The following is a 19,626-nucleotide window of genomic DNA, read 5'->3' as shown; positions in this document are numbered from 1 at the left end:
CGACCGAGTAGTTACCTAGGGAATAGAATGCCAGTGCTATACCTAAGGAATGAATGAATGCAGTGTTAACTAGGGGAATAGAATGCAAGGTACCTAGGAATATGAATGCAGTGTTACTAGAATATGAATGAGTTTGTACCTAGGGAATAGGAATGCAGTGTTTACCTATAGGGAATATGAATCCGAGTTTACCTAGGAATACGACCTGCAGTGTACCAGGAATATGGAAAGCAGCAGAAAGAAGTGTTACCTAGGAATACGGATTGCAGTGTTACCTCGGGGGAATACGATGCCGTGTTACCTTAGGGAATACGAACTGCAGTGTTACTAGGGAATATGACTTGCAGTGTTACCTAGGATATGGAATGCAGTGTTACCTAGGGAATACGAATGCAGTGTTACCTCGGGAATACGACTGCAGTGTTACCTAGGGAATACGGACGCGTGTTTACCTAGAGAAATATTGACGCAGTTTACCTAGGGAATATGGACTGCAGTAAGTGTACCAGGGAATATGACGCCGTGTACCTAGGATATGCTGCAGTGATTACCTAGGGAATACGACTGCAGTGTTACCTAGGGATACGACTGCAGTGTTTACCAGGAATATGACTGCAGTGACCTGGGGAATATGACGCAGTTACCTAGGTAATAGAATGCAGTGTTACCTCGGGAAATACGACTGGCAGTGTTACTAGGGAATACGACTGCAGTGTGACCTAGGGGAATATGGACTGCAGTGTACCTAGGGGAATACGAAGCAGTGTTACCTCCGGGAATACGACTGCAGGTTACCTAGGAATACGACTGCAGTGTTACCTAGGGAATATGACTGCAGTGTACCTAGTAATACGAATCAGTGTTACCTCGGGAATACGACTGGCGAGTGTTACCTAGGAATACGGACTGCAGTGTTTACCTAGGGAATATGACTGCAGTGTACCTAGGAATACGATGCAGTGTTACCTAGGGAATACGACTTTGCAGTGTTACCTGGGAATACGAATGCAGTGTTACCTACGGGAATACGACTGCAGTGTGCCTAGGGAATACGACTGCCAGTGTTTACCTAGGGAATATGACTGCGTGTTACCTAGGGAATATGACTGCAGTGTTACCTAGGTAATACAGACTGCAGTGTACCTAGGAATAAGACTGCCAGTGTTACGTAGGAATATGGACTGCAGTTTGTTACCTAGGGGAATATTGGATGCAGTGTACCTAGTAAACGACTGCAGTGTTAACCTAGGGAATATGAAGCAGTGTTAACCTACGGAATACGAATGCAGTGTATTTACCTAGGTGAATAGGAATGCAGTGTACTCGGAATACGATGCAGTGTTACCTGGGAATACGGACTGCAGTAGCATTGTTACCTAGGATATGACTGGCAGTGTTACCTAGAATATGACATGCAAGTGTTACTAGGGAAATACGACTGCAGTTTACTAGGAATACGACTGCAGGTGTACCTTAGGGAATAGAACGCCAGTGTTACCTAGGAATATGACTGCAGTGTACCTGGGAATATGACTGCAGTAGTTACCTAGGGAATATGGACTGCGTGTTACCTTAGAATATCAATTGTTTCAAGTGAGGTACACTGCAGTGTGCCTAGGGAATATCATTGTTTCCAGTGAGGTACACTGCAGTGTTACTAGGGAATATCATTGTTTTCCAGTGAGGTACACTGCAGTGTTACTAGGGAATATCATTGTTTTAAAGTGAGTACACTGCAGTGTTACCTAGGGAAGATCATTGTTTTCCAGTTGAGGTATACTGCAGTGGTTACTAGGGGAATATCATTGTTTCCGTGGGTACAGCCAGTGTTACCTTAGGATATCATTGTTTTCCAGTGAGGTTACCACTGCATCTCCATTTGGGTCATGTACAGAAGAGGTTTGGCCTACCCTGTCATTATGCTAAGTGAGGCCCTGTGGGAACTTTTTTAAACATTTTATTTCTAAGGATCTCACTTAGCTGCTGCTCGTTATGTTGCTTGTAATGGTGAAGACACGTCAAGTCAACAAAATCAACCATGCCTTTATTAAAGTTACAACTATTCATAGTTATTGGACTCACGTATTGACCAAACAGATTTGAAACAACAACTACAATATTTGGTCAAAGTTAAAAAAGACCAGCTCCATAAGAGACAGAAGGTGTCAGATTATGACTATAATGCTGAGTTTGTAATAAACAAACAATCTGGTGACACTGTTATCACCTAAATTACAGGAAAAACTGACTCAGATCTCCAGTTACACGGTGATTCCCCAGTCCAGCAAAGAGCAGCTTCACTCCTGAATCCAGCAGGTCATTGTTACTCAGATTCCAGCTCTCTTCAGGTGTATGAGGAACTGAGAGCTGAGGACAACCACTTCACAGGTGCTTCTCTGAGTTTACAGCCAGAGAGTCTGCAGATACAGAGTCAATACATGAGGTTCTCCTCTGAGGTTTACAGCCAGAGGTCTGCAGATTACAGAGTCAATACATGAGGTTTCCCTCCGATGTTTACAGCCAGAGAGCTGCAGATACAGAGTCAATACATGAGGTTTCCTCTGAGGTTTACAGCCAGAGAGTCTCAGATACAGAGTCAATACATTGAGGTTCCATCTGAGTTTTACGCCAGAGAGTCTGCAGATACAGAGTCAATACATGAGGTTCCTCTGATTTTACAAGCCAGGAGTCTGCAGATACAGAGTCATACATGAGGTTTCCTCTGAGTTAGACAAGCCAGGGAGGTCTGAGATACAGAGTCAATACATGAGGTTTCCTCTGAGTTTTTACAGCCAGAAGTCTGCAGATACAGAGGTCAATACTGAGGTTTTCCTCTGAGTTTACAGCCAGAGTCTGCAGATACAGAAGTATACATGAGGTTTCCTCTGAGTTTTTACAGCAGACGAGTTCTGCAGATTACAGAGTCAAATACATGAGTTCCTCTGAGTTTTACAAGCAACCAGGGAGTCTGCAGAGAGATACAGAGTCAATACATGAGGTTTCCTCTGGAGTTTACAGCCATGGAGTCTGCAGATTTACAGAGTCAATACATGAGGTTTCCTTCTGAGTTTTACAGCCAGGAGTCTGCAGATACAGAGTCAATACATGAGGTTCCTCTGGAGTTACAGCCAGAGTCTTGCAGATACAGAGTCAATACATGAGGTTCCTCTGAGTTACAGCCAGAGGAAGTCTGCAAGAATACAGAGTCAATACATGAGGTTTTCCTAAATGAGTTTACAGCCAGGGATGTCTGCCAGATACAGAGTCAAATTACAGGAGGTTTTCCTTCTGAGTTTACCAGGCCAGAGAGTCTGCAGATACCAGAGTTAAAATTGAGGTTTTCCTCTGAGTTACAAGCAGAGGTCTGCAGATACAGAGTTAATACATGGGGGTTTTCCTCTGGTTTAACAGCCAGAGAGTCTGCAGATTAACAGAGTCAATACATTGAGGTTCCTCTGAGTTTACGCCAGGGAGTCTGCAGATACAGAGTCAATACATGAGGTTTCCTCTGAGATTTACAGCCAGGAGTCTGCAGATATAAAGAGTTTCAATACATGAGGTTTCTCTGAGTTTACAGCCGGGAGTCTGCAGATTACAGAGTTAATACATGAAGGTTTCCTCTGAGTACAGCCAGGAGTCTGCAGTATACAGGTCATACATGAGGTTTCCTCTGAGTTTACAGCCAGGGAGTCTGCAGATACAGAGTCAATAATGAGGTTTCTCTAGTTACAGCCAGAGTCTGCAGATACAGAGTCATAACATGAGTTTCCTCTGAGTACAGCCAGAGAGACTGCCAGATACAGAAGTCAATTACATGAGGTTTCTCTGAGTTTACAGCCAGGGAGTCTGCAGATACAGAAGTAATACATGAGGTTTCCTCTAGTTACAGCAGGGAGTCTGCAGATAAAGAGTCAATACCATGAGTTTCCCTGAGTTACAGCCAGGGAAGTCTGCAGGAATAAAAGTCAATACAGAGGTTTCCTCTGAGTTTACAGCCAGGAGTCTGCCGATAAGAGTCAATACATGAGGTTTCCTTCTGAGTTTTACAGCCAGGGAGTCTGCAGATACAGAGTTAATAACATGAAGGTTTCCCTGAGTTTACAGCCAGGAGTCTGCCAGATAAAGAGTCAATACATGAGGTTTCCTCTGAGTTTACAGCCCAGCCAGGAAGTCTGCAGATACAGACTTAATACATGGAGGTTTTCCTCTGAGTTTTACAGCCAGGGAGTCTGCAGATAAAAAGAGTCAATACATGGAGGTTTCCTCTGGAGTTTACAGCCAGGGAGTCTGCAGATAAAGATCAATAATGGAGGTTCCTCTGAGTTTACAGCGCAGGGAGTCTGCAGATACAGAGTCCAATACATTTGAGGTTTCCTCTGAGTTTCACAGCAGGTGATGGTAAATTACAAACTCTGAAGATCAAACTGTGGATTACTCAAAAACAAAACAATTCAATGCAAACAATCCAACCGATACTGACCTTTAGATCGCCAGTCTCCAGATTGAATTTCTATCCAGGAGAGAACATGTTGCACTATTGAGTCTCCTAGTGATTTGTCACTCAGGGTCCAGTCTCTCAGTGGTTGGGGTTTGACCTCCAGAGCTGAGACCAGGGCAGCACAGCTTTCTTCTGTAACTCCACAGCCTGACTACCTGCAGGGTCATATGAATCAATCAACCATAGCCTGCAGGAGGTCATTCCATATGAACCAATCAACATGGCCTGCAGGGTCATTCCATATGAAACACAACCAGGGTCAAATAAATTCATCACATAGCCTGCAGGTCATTCCATATGAAAATCTAATAAAATTGGCCGTTTTTGTCTTCTACTTATTTTTAACCAAAATGTCCAATCATGTACAGGGCACCCATTAGAGACACTCATTTTAGACCCCCCCCCCCCCCCCTTTCTAACATGAAATTCCATATCTCTCAATCACTGATAAAAGAGGACAGTGCTTTTGATACATTCTAAATCTTAATACAAACGTTATTTCTAAACTGTGGTCACTTATGAACAAAGAAAAAGTGTTTGGGTCTGGACTTCAGAGTCCTCCAGTTTACAGTGGCGATTCCCCAGTCCAGCAGAGAGTAGCTTCCACTCTGAAATCCTTTAGGTCATTGTTACTCATGTCAGCTCTCTCAGTTGAGGGGTTCGAGCCTTGAGAGCTGAGACAACAGTTCAACACATGCTTCTATGAGTTGACAGCCAGCGAGTCTGTGAATACAGAGTAGTATCATAAGAGGGTATTAATGTTTAAGGTGTAAGTTGCTTTCGCTAGGTAACCTTGTATACCTTTTGATGTTATAGTGAAAGTTTGATAATACCCAGTAATGGCACTATAGTAAAATTGTCGCCGGCCCTTTAATTGGTTTGTCAGTTGTCAAACAGTTTGGCAACAGTTTTCTTAATTATATTATGCCGCTGTATCAGGCGCGTCTCTGTCAGGCAGTGTGCTGATTACTTACAAAATAATCATGTGAGATGTTTTTGACGCTGTTTGGAGTTACTGTTGTAGTAATATGGAACTCTGTTACTAAGTTTAATTGGTGGACACTCTGCGCAATATGCCTATACCTTCCTGTCCATGGACCCAGCTAATTTGTCTGTTATCAGACGTGTCTCCTTTTTGGACAGGAACCCAGCTATATTTGTCCTCTATCAGACGTGTCTCCTTTCTGTCCATCAACCCAGCTATATTTGTCCTGTATCAGATGTGTTCTCTTTCTGGACATGGACCCAGCTATATTTGTCCTGTATCAGACGTGGTCTCCTTTCTGTCCATGGACCCAGCTATATTGTCCTGTTATCAGACATGTCTTCCTTTCTGGACATGGACCAGCTATATTTGTCCTCTATCAGACGTGTCTCTTCTGCATGACCAGTATATTTGTCCTTATCAGACTTGTCTCCTTTCTGGACATGGACCCAGCTATATTTGTCCTCTATCAGACGTGTCTCCTTTCTGACATGGACCCAGCTATATTTTGTCCTCTATCAGACTGTCTCCTTTCTGGACATGGACCAGCTTATTTGTCCTCTATCAGACATGTTCCTTTTCTGGACATGGACCCAGCTATATTTGTCTCTGATCAGACGTGTCTCCTTTCTGGACATGGACCCAGCTATATTTGTCCTCTATCAGCGTGTCTCCTTTCTGGACATGGACCCAGCTATATTTGTCCTCTATCAGACGTGTTCCTTTCTGTCCATGACCCAGCTATATTTGGTCCTCTATCAGACGTGTCTTCCTTTATGGGACATGGACCCAGCTATATTTGTCCTCTATCAGACGTGTCTCCTTTCTGGACATGGACCCAGCTATATTTGTCGCTCTATCAGACGTGTCTCCTTTCTGGACATGGACCCAGCTATATATTGTCCTCTATCAGACGTGTCTCCTTTCTGGACAGACCAGCTAACTTTGTCGCTCTATCAGACATGTCTCCTTTCTGGACATGGACCCAGCTATATTTGTCCTCTATCAGACGTGTCTCCTTTCTGGACATGACCAGCTATATTTGTCCTCTATCAGACGTGTCTCTTTCTGGACATGGACCCAAGCTATATTGTGTCCTGTATCAGACGTGTTCTCCTTTCTGGACATGGACCCAGCTATATTGTCTCTCTATCAGACATGTCTCTTTCTGGACATGACCAGCTATATGTGTCCTCTATCAGACGTGTCCCTTCTGACAAGGACCCAGCTATATTGTCTCTATAGACGTGTCTCTTTCTGGTCAGGACACTATATTGTCCTCTATCAGACGTGTCTCCTTTCTGGAATGGACCCAGCTATATGTGTCCTCTATCAGACGTGTCTCCTTCTGTTCATCAAACAGCTATATGTGTCCTCTATCAGACGTGTCTCTTTCTGTCCATCAACCCAGCTATATTTGTCCTCTATCAGACGTGTCTCCTTTCTGTCCATCAACCCAGCTATATTGTCCTCTATCAGACGTGTCTCCTTTCTGGACAGGAACCCAGCTATATGTGTCCTCTATCAGACGTGTCTCCTTTCTGACCATGGACCCAGCTATTTTGTCCTCTATCAGACGTGTCTCCTTCTGTCCATTCAACCCAGCTATATTTGTCCTCTATCAGACATGTCTCCTTTCTGGAACAGGGACCCACTATAGGTCCTCTATCAGACGGTCTCCTTTTCTGGACATGACCAGCTATTTTGTTCTATCAGAACGTGTCTCCTTTCTGTCATTCACCCAGCTATATTGTCTCTATAGACATGTCCCCTTTCTGTCATCAACCCAGCTATATTTGTGTCCTCTATAGACGTGTCTCCTTTCTGGACTGGACCCGCTATATTGTCCTCTATCAGACGTGTCTCCTTTCGTCCATGGACCCAGCTATATGTGTCCTCTATCAGACGTGTCTCCTTTCTGGACAGGAACCCAGCTATATTTGAGTATCTACAGTTACACGATCACCTGTCATAAGTAAAGGTGTACACATGAATACACGACTCAATACATTTCCTGATCAATTTCTATTTAAAAAAAAAAATGCTTTGTTTATTATTTGAATAGAAAATCTAGGTCAGCCAGTGAAATATGCTCTACCTACCAGTATAGTTTGGTGGTGAGTGATATTTCCAGGAATACTCACAGAGCCTTTCTACAGACTCTCACAGCTGGAGCAGTCTCCTACGACCTCCTGTGAGGTCTTGTATTTCTTCAGGTCAAACACCTCCAGAACCTCCTCTGATATCTGCAGCATGTAGGCCAAGCGCCGAACAGTACGTAAGTGGCAGGTTTTTGGATTTTTTCTCTGCCTCAAGAATTTTTCGATTCCTGCTTGTACTGAATGTGTCTTCATCTCTATCAGACAGTGGAAGAGATTGATGCACCTCTCGGGGGACATGTCGGTACTCTGCATCATTTCAGGATCGGATTGTTTTCTTGACGCTCTCTGGACGCTTTCTGTCTGTGCACCAGACCTCGTAGGAGTTCTGATTGGACTCCAGTGACATGCCATGAAGGAAGCGGACCACAAGGTCCAGATGTCCGGTCTTACTCTCCGAGGCTTTTATTTGCGGTACTCTTCAGCAGCTCGTGTAAGGTTAGCTCTTCAGACACGGCTCTAGTCGCCTGGAGGAAGAGCTTCAGGTCATCCATGTTCCTGGTGTGTAACAATGGTACACGTAGACAGCAGAGAGAAACTCCTGAACGCTCAGATGAACAAAGCAGTACACCACTCTCTGGAATAACACAGACTCTTCTTTAAAGACTTGTGTGCACACGCCTGAGTACACTGAGGCTTCTTTGACATCAATGCCACACTCATTCAGGTCTTCTTCATAGAACATGACATTTCCTTTTTCCAGGTGTTTAAACGCCAGCTTCCCCAGCTTCAGAAGAACTCCTTATCTGAGTCCATGAGCTCCTGTTGATCCATTTCGTCTTTCCATGATACTTCTGGTTCTTCAGGCTGGTGTGAATGAGCACGAAGTGTGTGAACGTCTCAGTCAGGTCGTGGGCATCTCTCGTCTCTCGTCTGTACTCAACATGTGTTCAAGGACTATTGCAGAAATCCAACAGAAAACTGGCATGTGACACATGACGTGGAGGCTCCTTGATGTCTTTATGTGGGAGATTATTCTGTTGGCCAGGTCCTCATCATCACTGAATCTCTTCCTGAAGTACTCCTCCTTCTGTGGGTCGTTGAACCCTCGTACCTCTGTCACCTGGTCGACACACTCAGGGGGGATCTGATTGGTTGCTGCTGTCGGGAGGTTATCCAGAGGAGAGCAGAGGGAAGCAGATTCCCCTTGATGAGGTTTGTCAGCAGAACATCTATAGACGATGTCTGTGTGACATCAGACATCATTTTGTTGCACTGAAAATCCAACGGAATTTTGCTTTCATCCAAACCATCAAGATGAAATAGCTTTACAGGCAGTGAGTTTTCTACATTGCCCATGTCTAGTCCTGGTGGAAGTCATGGAGAAGTCTCAGAAGACTGTACTGGAGATCTTTGATCAAGTTCAGCTCCCGGAAAGGAAGCACAAATATGATATCTACATCTTGGTTTGCCTTCCCTTCAGCCCAGTCTAGGATGAACGTCTGCACAGAGACAGTTTTTCCGATGCCAGCGATGCCCTTGGTCAGCACAGTTCTGATGCTTCTCTCTTGGCCAGTAAGGGTTTAAAGATGTCATTGCAGTGGATTGCTGTGTCATGTGAAGTTGTCGTCCTGCATGCTGTCTCTAGCTGCCACATCTCATGTTCATCGTTAACCCCTTCACTCTCTCCCTCTGTGATGTACAGCTCTGTGTAAATCCTGTTGAGGGGGGCTTGACTCCCTGCTTTTACCAGGCCTTCTATCACACATTCATAACCTCCTTTTCAGACTGTCTTTATGGTTTTACTACTGCTCTCTGCAGGCTGACATCCACTGAAAGAGAAGAATAGAATTTGCTGAGAATTTTTCATGTGTATCTCGCCTTGCCACATTCACTTGTATTCCTGTGTATCTCGTCTTGCCACATGCTGGAAGCTAGAAGAAGTTCTAACATTTGAAAATACAAAGGGCCGAGTGGACAAAACATTAAGAACACCTGCTCTTTCCATGACATAGACTGACCAGGTGAATCCAGGTGAAAGCTATGATCCCTTATTGATGTCAGTTGTTAATCCACTTCAATCAGTGTAGATGAAGGGGAGGAGACAGGTTAAAGAAGGATTTTTAAGCCTTGAGACATTTTTATTTTACCTTTATTTAACTAGGCAAGTCAGTTAAGAACAAATTCTTATTTTCAATGACGGCCTAGGAACAATGGGTTAAACTGCCTTGTTCAGGGGCAGAACGACAGATTTTTACCTTGTCGGCTCGGGGATTCGATCTTGCAACCTTTCGGTTACTAGTCCAACGCTCTAACCACTTTGTGTATGTGTGGCCATTCAGAGGGTGAATGGGTAAGACAAAAGATTTAAATGCCTTTTGAACGGGGTATGGTAGTAGGTGCCAGGCGCACCGGTTTGTGTCAAGAACTGCAACGCTGCTGGGTTTTTTCATGTTCAACAGTTTCCCGTGTGTGTCAAGAATGGTCCACCACCCAAAGACATCAGCCAACTTGACACAACTGTGGGAAGCATTGGAGTCAACATGGACCAGCATCCCTGTGGAACACTTTCATCACCTTGTAGAGTCCAATATTTTTGTCCAGTCAGTGTACATGGTTTGGTCAATGAAACATGAACTAAATGAGAATGAGCAAAAGGTCTTACTGTTTTCAGAGCCTCTCGCGTCATCGTTGGGTTCAGCCGTTGCAGTAGAACTGGACGTGTCCTGAACCTCTTTCTACACCGAGGACAGCCATAGTGTCCTGAAGGAGCAGGCTGCTCCAGTATCTGGTGATGCACTGTCTGCAGAACCTGTGTCCACAGGTGATAGAGACTGGATCTGTCAGCACCTGCTCACACACTGCACACTGGACTGATCCTCTGACAGAGTAGACCATCCACTATACACACACACACACACACACACACACACACACACACACACACACACACACACACACACACACACACACACCACACACACACAGTAATGTCAAGTTGAAAGTTTGATTGATGGTGATAGTTCAGAAAGTTCAGTAATGTTTGTAGTCATAAGGTATGTGCATCAGGACCTTGACATATGGATGGCCTACGTGACACCAGGATGTTTAAATGGAGAAAATAACTAGCAGTCGATTGGTTTGTAAATCCAAGGAATATCTTCATGGAAATACAGCTGAAATCAGTCTTAACTTGTCAGTTCTATCCTGGATCAGGGGTACAATCCTTTTTCTGAAATAGATTCTCCTCCATAGACCAGTCACTCTTATGGTAGTAGTAGTGGTAGTGGTAGTAGTAGTAGTAGTAATTGGTGGTTGTAGTAGTAGTGGTAGTAGTTGTTGTTGTAGTAGTAGTAGTACAAGTTTTGTAGTAGTAGTAGTTGTTGTAGTAGTAGTTAGTAGTAGTAGTAGTTTGTGTTGTTAGTAGTAGTAGTAGTAGTAGTTGTTGTTGGTGTAGTAGTGGTTGTAGTAGTTGTTGTTGTAGTGGTACCAGTGATTTCGGTAGTAGCAGCAGTAGTATGTAAAACACTGTAAATACTACAGGAGTCTTGACTTCTTACCCCAGTGGTACGATAATAATAGTTTGATTCATTGTGATTGTTGAGAAAGCCCAGGGATGTTTGTAGTCATACAGTATCAAACATGCGACCTCATTTACTTTGTGTTCAGATATGGAAGTAAAATGTTTATCTTACCTGTTAGCTTCCGTGTCAAGTTCCCCTGAGAGACTCATTTTAGAGCACTGACCCCTAAACAGAGATCCAGTATAGTGGTTAACACAGTGACAGCTCAATATTGAAAGAMAATTGTTCTCTATTATTCATAACGTTCTCTTAGAAATCAAACATTTACTAAACAGACACATCCAAATAGTCTGGTGATTTAATGCAAATCACAGGTACATGTAGTCATGACTGCTATTTTTCACCTCTTCTCCATTCCTGCCAGGATTGAATTGGATCCGCGGTAACCTCGCTTTTGTTTAGGTGGTGTCAGAAGTGTAACTGCTTTGTAGCTGTCAAATCAACAAACTTCTCCATATTTTATACCTATCGCCGGCATTGTCATTGAATGTGCAGAGTTGCATTTATATAAATCCCATGCAGACGTATTTCAAGTTCAAACACTGGCGTCCGTGATGTAATCTACACATCGATTAGGCGGATATAAATCCTTATTGTTTAGTTTTATTTTTTAAATAATGTTTTTAAAGTGTCATTTATATATAGCCTCACTTTATTGTGCTGAACATTTAACTTCGTTTCTGGGCTGGGCAAAATCTGGGAATTCTATATCCGGTTTAAGGCGTGTGGTATGGTCCATCTGTGGTATGGTCTTTTCTCAATATAATTGTTTTAACCTGTATTTAACTTGGCAAGTCAGTTAACCAAGAGCAAGACCTGTTGTAACGTACCTCTGTTCGAATCCGACAAGGAGAAAAAACAACAATATCTACAGCCTGGCACTCTGAAGTCAACCCGGGCTGGTTTTGGTATTCTAGCTCGAATTGCGTTTCCACTGCCGTCAGAATGWTAACGATGACATGTTGCTAGCTAGCCAATGTGACTGTGCTGCTAGCTWTGCTAATGTTGAAACTGTAGAKATTCRMTTGGCTACAACGAACTTAGCAAGACGTTGCAGAAATATCCTCCTAGTGGATATACACTACACAAGACGGACTTCCTCTGGGTGGAATGCAACGAGTTGAACCGAGTGGAAGTCGTAGCCGCCTTTTGGTTAGGTGTAACGTTAGTTACAAGTCTGCTAGAGTTAGTTAGCCGCAGGCAGACGAACAATATCCACGGTTTGTTGTACGGATGAGTTAACCAACCTGAGCTGGAATTAACATGAAACTAACTGAAGTTGATTAGCTTTAGAAAACCCTGAGTAGATCTAGTGCTTCGTAGGATAGCCCTCTGGTCTTAGTGGAACTAATAATAACTCATCACGGTGTCTTTAAATCATTCATCTCCTTCTATTGTGTTGCTTTGGTCAGCAGGTTACGTTATGCTATTAAGGAATTCCAGGGGACTCAAATGATGTAGCATCAGCCTAATCATAATAGCAATGTTAAGAAAAGTATGGTCAATGATTTCATACCAAATAACACGAAGCAGGAGCGTATTGTCATTAAAAAAAACTACAATATATAAAGATGAACAAATTGTAAAATAACCATGATGTAGAAATATGAACAATATGTCTTTGAATTTGACTTGTCCATGAGCGATTACTGCCATTTTGTATGACTGAACTGTACCCGTTTCAGGTGAAATAGACTGTTCCTGTCATTCACTTTACTAAAATATCACCATACATTTCATTTCCCTACACACTTTACAATAAGCCCTGGCAGAATTCTTACCTTGTAGCCTGAATTCACAACCAGAACATGTCAAGACATTGAGATATGTCCTTCCTGATGATTAGTGCTCAGTATCTATGTTCTAGGTTACAGTTGATCTTTTGAATGCAATAATATCTGGTCAAAGTCCAGTGACTCAACACCATAGTATAGCATAAACCTAACAGGTGTTTAACCTTACCTGGGGGCAGACAAAAGCCATGGTGCCGGCCGGGATGGCCGTGCCGTGCCCAGGCTAGTGGTAATATAATATTTATAATTAAGTGATGGGACATGGAATGAGAGAGAGATAAAAAGAGTCTTATGGAGAATTATTGGAATGTTTAGAAGTGAGAGATAAGTCTGAGTGTATTGGAACACGTAATTCTAGATATATGTTGAAAATGAAGGAAGAGAGAGTAACAGCGGTAAGAGGCTTTTGACCGCGGCTGAGTGATAAGAGACAACTCGAGGGAGAGCGGAGAGAGAGGGAGGATAGGTCTCGACCGCGGGACGCCGCCAAATCTATTAAAACCGCGCTCTTTGAGGGAGAATTAGTATTTCCGAGAGAATGAATTAAATCTATATAATAAGGGCTCTTTACCTGAGGTGCAGTGTGGTTTGTGGGGTATATGAGGAGATTTGTAAATCGGCCTCTGAGATGTTTGGGGGGTTGATATGAGGGAGTTGTTATTAACGAAGAATAGGTATTTCTAACTGTAAAGCTGTTTATATACCCAAATCTACCCTGGACATTTCAGCTAATGTAAACAACGTAAAGAATTTCTAAGAATCATATGAATACTCTTGTTAATGTTCTTTGTTAATACATGTTGAGACTAGACAAATAGATAACAAGACTGTTACAAGTTCTGGACTACGGTGACACCATTTACCAGAATGCAGCAGCCACTCTTAACCTTTGATGCACAGTCTACCAGAGTGCCCACTCATTTTATCACTGGTGACAGTTTTAATACTCATCACTACATAATCCCGTTAGTTCACTTCACTCTATCAGTACATCCTGTATCAAAATGTTGTCCTGGTCCTCAGTTAAAGTCTAGTCACTTCATTACTCATCACTACATCCTTTATCAAAAGGTTGTCTGGTCCTCATTAAAGTCTCGTAGATCACTTCCTACTCATCACTACATCCTGTATCAAAAGGTTGTCTGGTCCTCATTAAAGTCCCCTAGATCACTTCATTACTCATCACTACATCCTGTATCAAAAGGTTGTCTTTCCTCTCATTAAGTCCCTAGATCACTTCCTACTCATCACTACATCCTGTATCAAAAGGTTGTCTGGTCTCATTAAGTCCCCTAGATCACTTCATTACTCATCACTACATCCTGTATCAAAGGTTGTCTGGTCCTCATTAAAGTCGCCTAGATCACTTCCTACTCATCACTACATCCTGCATCAAAAGGTTGTCTGGTCCTCATTAAAGTTCTCGTAGATCACTTCATTCCCATCTTTGTTACAAAGCTCTTTTACACAAGGTTGGTTAACTCTTTGAGGTTCCTCGGGTCGCCACTGAATTAGGAGAATCCGCTTTTTATGTTTTAATGCGCCTCACCGCTGGAAAAATTTGCAGAACTCAACAATTACATGTTCTGGTGCAGTTTAGGTGTTGGGGACCTAGTAGCTGAGGAATGGAACGTTGTCTGTATTTACATTTTATTTGACATTGTATTGATTGCTGTTTGGTTTCACATCGTTTTGATTGTTGTTGGTACTGTAAACCAGCGCCCTGGGGATGTGACCCTGGTCTCCATTGGTTTTCCTGAATAAATGAATAAAAAATAAAATTACAGGTCTGGGTTATGGTGGTGTGGGTCTGGCTGGTCCCAGGTGGCTGACTACAGTAGACTATCCCTGACCTGCAGATCTTGAGTCATAGGTGGAATAGGACCTCCACCTGCTGGTAAAAAGCAATCTTCCTCCATCCACTCCATCATCCCTCTCAAGGCGGGTTAATGTGTAGAGTGCATGATTTAAGCTACATATATTTGAAGGTGTACAATACCTGTCAGCAAATGTAAGACCAACACCTTAATCGCTACATTATATTGGTTAACGTTGACTACACCTTAGACATAGCCCACACATGAACAATGGAACCATAGACGTGAAAAAATGACTGATCCTAAAACATAAATTGAGATAGATTTAATCATCAAGGCACAACAATCATTGTCAGTCATGAAAGGTCAAAGGTCAGTTGTTAAAGAGGTAGAACAACATGAGAGGCATCTATGGAATATTGTCTCTGTCCCAAATGGCACCCAATCTATTCCCTATATAGTGCACTACTTTTTTACCAGGGTCTATAGGGCTTTGGTCAAAGGTAGTGCACTAGGTAGGGAATAGGGTGCATTTATGGGTCTACCATTCATCATAATGCTTCAGGAAGGTTCTGTTTTTGACAATAACTATAGTGATACAGTCTACAGTCCACTAGTACAGGTATTGTGATACAGTCTACAGTCCACTAGTACAGGTATTGTGACATACAGTCCACTAGTACAGGTATTTGTGATACAGTCTACAGGATCCCCTAGTACAGGTATTGTGATACAGTCCTACTAGTACAGGTATTGTGATACAGTCGCACTAGTACAGGTATTGTGATACAGTCACAGTTCCACTAGTACAGGTATTGTGATACAGTCTACAGTCCACTAGTACAGGTATTGTGATACGTCTACAGTCCACTAGTACAGGTATTGTGATACAGTCTCCACTAGTACAGGTATTTGTGATACAGTCTACAGTCCACTAGTACAGGTATTGATACAGTCTACAGTCCCTAGACAGAGTATTGTTGATACAGTCCACTAGTACAGGTATTGTGATACAGTCTACAGTCCACTAGTACAGGTATTGTGATACAGTCTACCAGTCCACCAGTACAGTATGTGATACAGTCTACAGTCCACCAGTACACGGTATGTATACAGTCACAGTACAGGTATTGTGATACGTCTACAGTGTCCACTAGTACAGGTATTGTGATACAGTCTACAGTCTGGAAAGGATGGCCGTGGCTGTGTTTTAATTGATGTTTCTTTTTGTTACCTAGGAACATAGTGTTGTTATCTGGTGTGTTCCCTGTTCTCTGTGCTGTGCAGTGAGCTCAGGCAGGTAGTCTCTGTCTAAAAGCAAGTCTTGTCATGTTTGCAGGTGGAGGTGTGATTCCAGGTATCACTTGTACGGTGTAGGCACTTCTTAGCCACCTGCCCCCCTTGCCCCACCCTTCCTTACCTGCCTCCCTTCCTTACTCCTCTCTCCCTCACTTCCTTACCCTTGCTCCCTCTACCCTTCCTTACCCTTGCCCTTCCTTACCCCTGTTCACACCTCCATCCCTTTCCCCTTGTCCCTTCTCACACCCCTCTCCTCTATCCATTCCTTACCCACTTGTCCTTCTCAACACCCCTCCCTCCATCCCTTCCTTACCCCTTGTCCTTCTCAACCACCTCTCCCTCCATCCCTTCCTTACCCCTTGTCCTTCTCAACACCCCTCCCTCCATCCCTTCCTTACCCCTTGTCCTTCTCAACACCCCTCCCTCCATCCCTTCCTTACCCCTTGTCCCTCTCAACACCCTCCCTCCATCCCTTCCTTACCCCTTGTCCTCAACAACCTTCCTTCCCTCTCTTACCCCTTGTCTTTTGTCTCTTCTTCTTAGCTTGGCATGGCAGATGCTGGCTGGCAGTATTGCTTTCTTTCAGCACAATATAAATAAAAACAATTAACAACAAAAAAAAAAAAAAAACAAAATGGCTCACTGTTTGTGCAAGGTAGAGCAATGCAAAGTGTTACAAGAAAATTATATAGGATTTTTTTGTTTGTACAAAAATACTGAAAAAAAGGACAATGTCTCTCTGGTCACTGGGCAGATCCCCTTCTCAGTCTCAGTCTGTCTGTCCGTCTCCATGGATACGTCCCAAATGGCATCCTATCCCCTATATAGTGCACTATTTTCGACCAGAGCCTACACTATACCGGAAATAAGGTTCCTTTTGAGACGTGACCCATCTCTCGGTCACAGTAACAGGTATTCCAGAGAACCTGAGAACCAGGAGGATGGTGAACCCGAGGGGCCAGGCTGTGAGAGTGGCCACCCAGGGGCCTCCAGGACCTGGGGGGGGTCAGGACTGGGTGGGGCTGGGCCAGGGTGGTGGCTGCGGACCTCGCAGCTGGAAGTTGTGGACGAGGGCCGAGAATGAGTCGGGACCGTACGGGACCGTCAACGTCTCCGCAACACCTGTGGCCCGGGAACGTCACCTGTCAATCACATTGATCGATTAGTTAATGTATTGATCAATTATTACAATGTGGAGTAAACTTCACACACAGGCAAATATGTCAATCACATATTGCCATTGATTGACATACTTGACACTTACGATTGATTGATTCATACCCAGTTGTATACCAACTAAATATACAGTATTGTACTGTAGATTGATTCATACCCAGTTGTATACCAACTAAATATACAGTATTGTACTGTAGATTGATCATACCCAGTTGTATACCAACAAAAGTATACAGTATTGTACTGTAGATGATTCATACCCAGTGTGTATACCAACTAATATACAGTATTGTACTGTAGATTGATTCATACCCAGTTGTATACCAACTAAAGATACAGTATTGTACTGTAGATTATTCATACCCAGTTGTATACCAACTAAAGATACAGTATTGTACTGTAGATTGATTCATACCCAGTTGTATACCAACTAAATATACAGTATTGTACTGTAGATTGATTCATACCCAGTTGTATACCAACTAAAGATACAGTATAAGGATTGATTCATACCCAGTTGTATACCAACTAAATATAGCAGTAAAGGATTGATTCATACCAGATGTATACCAACTAAATAGCAGTAAAGGATTGATTCATACCCAGTTGTATACCAACTAAAGATACAGTATTGTACTGTAGATTGATTCATACCCAGTTGTATACCAACTAAAGATACTAGTAAAGGATTGATTCATACCCAGATGTATACCAACTAAAATATGCAGTAAGAGGATTGATCATACCCAGATTGTGATACCAACTAAATATACAGTATTGTACTGTAGATTGATTCATACCCAGTTGTATACCAACTAATATAACAGTATTGTACTGTAGATGATTCATACCCAGTTGTATACCAACTAAATATACAGTATTGTACTGTAGATTGATTCATACCCAGTTGATACCAACAAATATACAGTATTGTACTGTAGATTGATTCCTACCCAGCTGTATACCAACTAAATATGCAGTAAAGGATTGATTCATACCCAGTTGTATACCAACTAAATATACAGTATTGTACTGTAGATTGATTCCTACCCAGTTGTATACCAACTAAAGATATCAGATTGTACTGTAGATTGATTCATACCCAGTGTACCAACTAAATATACAGCATATGTACTGTAGATCAAGTATCTATTCCGTCTAACAGATGGGATGGAATATAAAAAGGGTTAAAACTCTTGTTATTCTCATGGTTTCACAATATCTCTGTTGTTGAAAATGTTCTGGTGCTTTCTCTCTGATCTGTCTGCGGAGGGACGGTTTGTTATCTGTTCGTAGATCAGATGTTTACTGGAGATGTGGGAGATGTGGGACCTCATACGTGCTACTGCACCACACGACCCGGCAGGACCACCCACGTGGCTTTGTATGAGCTGGGTCAAAGTAAAAACACTGAGAAACATTCATTGAGGYTGTGTCCCAAATGGCTCCCTACTTTTGACTAGAGCTCATAGGATTGTCTCACTCTAGACTGTGTCYGAAAMSGSMMCCYWAWYCMWWWTATAGTGCACTAGTTTGACCAAAGCCCGTGTCCTCCCCATGCCACTTAGAGAACGTTTACCCTACACCCTCTTGGTTTATTTGAGAGCAGTTAAATCCTTCCTATCGCTCCCAGTCCAATCTCAGGGGGGGGGGGGGTCAAACAGCAAACATGCATCCAACAAATTTGTAGAGTCACAAGTTTGATGAAGTCATTGCTTGCTAGGAATATGGGAACAATTACTACACTTGACTACTTTAATACACACAGAGGTACATTTCTCCAAACGCTTATGAGACCTTCAAAAGGTACATAAAGCAGAGCCCTATAAAATCCATTATTTTATTATTAATATAAATGGGATTTTCTAAAACCACAACAATGCTGCAACCACATCAGGAGACCACTTTTGAGGTCTGGGAAATGTTTTGGAAATGTCAAGTTTTGGGCATAGTTCCCCTTTAATTCCACTCTGCACCCAGCCAGAGGCTGCTGTTTAGTGGTGTTTTTGTAGCACACGTGTGATGGTAGAGTTGGCAAAACAAATGACCCACTGGACTGAATCAAATAATCATGATATAATTCTGCCAGGTAGGCAATAGGTTACTTTGTAGTTAACATTTAATTGAGAAGGTTTTTGGGAAAGCCTTTCCATCTACCAGAAGACTGTTTTTATTTTATTAGCATCATCGCTAACAGCTACACAGAGTGGTAGACGGGAACACAGACAGGGGAATTCTCGATGCCTGTTTAGAAAGTTGAAAGAAATACGAATCACTGACGCATTCTGTTCATGTTTTATAATAAACTTGGGCAAATTAATACATTTAGTTGATTTCCTACTATATTCCATACATTTTTGAATATTGTTGAATTC

At 42.7% G+C, this 19,626-nt stretch overlaps 1 long non-coding RNA gene and 1 pseudogene across 8 annotated transcripts; one reads left to right on the top strand and one right to left on the bottom strand.

The window, feature by feature from the left end:
• Positions 1 to 7,623: 7,623 nt before the first annotated feature.
• Positions 7,624 to 13,039, bottom strand: LOC139022644 (NLR family CARD domain-containing protein 3-like; annotated as a pseudogene).
• A 2,309-nt stretch (positions 13,040 to 15,348) lies between these two features.
• Positions 15,349 to 15,961, top strand: LOC139026968 (uncharacterized). 8 transcript variants are annotated; one of them, XR_011478982.1, is made up of 4 exons: positions 15,349 to 15,432; positions 15,499 to 15,655; positions 15,752 to 15,841; positions 15,934 to 15,961. It is a non-coding gene; the product is annotated as an uncharacterized lncRNA (long non-coding RNA). The 8 variants fall into 8 exon arrangements; XR_011478978.1 differs by having other exon boundaries at positions 15,499 to 15,684; positions 15,774 to 15,841; XR_011478979.1 differs by having other exon boundaries at positions 15,499 to 15,684.
• Positions 15,962 to 19,626: the final 3,665 nt, after the last annotated feature.

Source organism: Salvelinus sp. IW2-2015, unplaced genomic scaffold, assembly GCF_002910315.2.
Source record: "Salvelinus sp. IW2-2015 unplaced genomic scaffold, ASM291031v2 Un_scaffold6537, whole genome shotgun sequence".
Classification (NCBI taxonomy): Eukaryota; Metazoa; Chordata; class Actinopteri; order Salmoniformes; family Salmonidae; genus Salvelinus; species Salvelinus sp. IW2-2015.
Note: the sequence above shows the minus strand (reverse complement) of the source record. Positions and strands in the feature narration are given on the sequence as shown.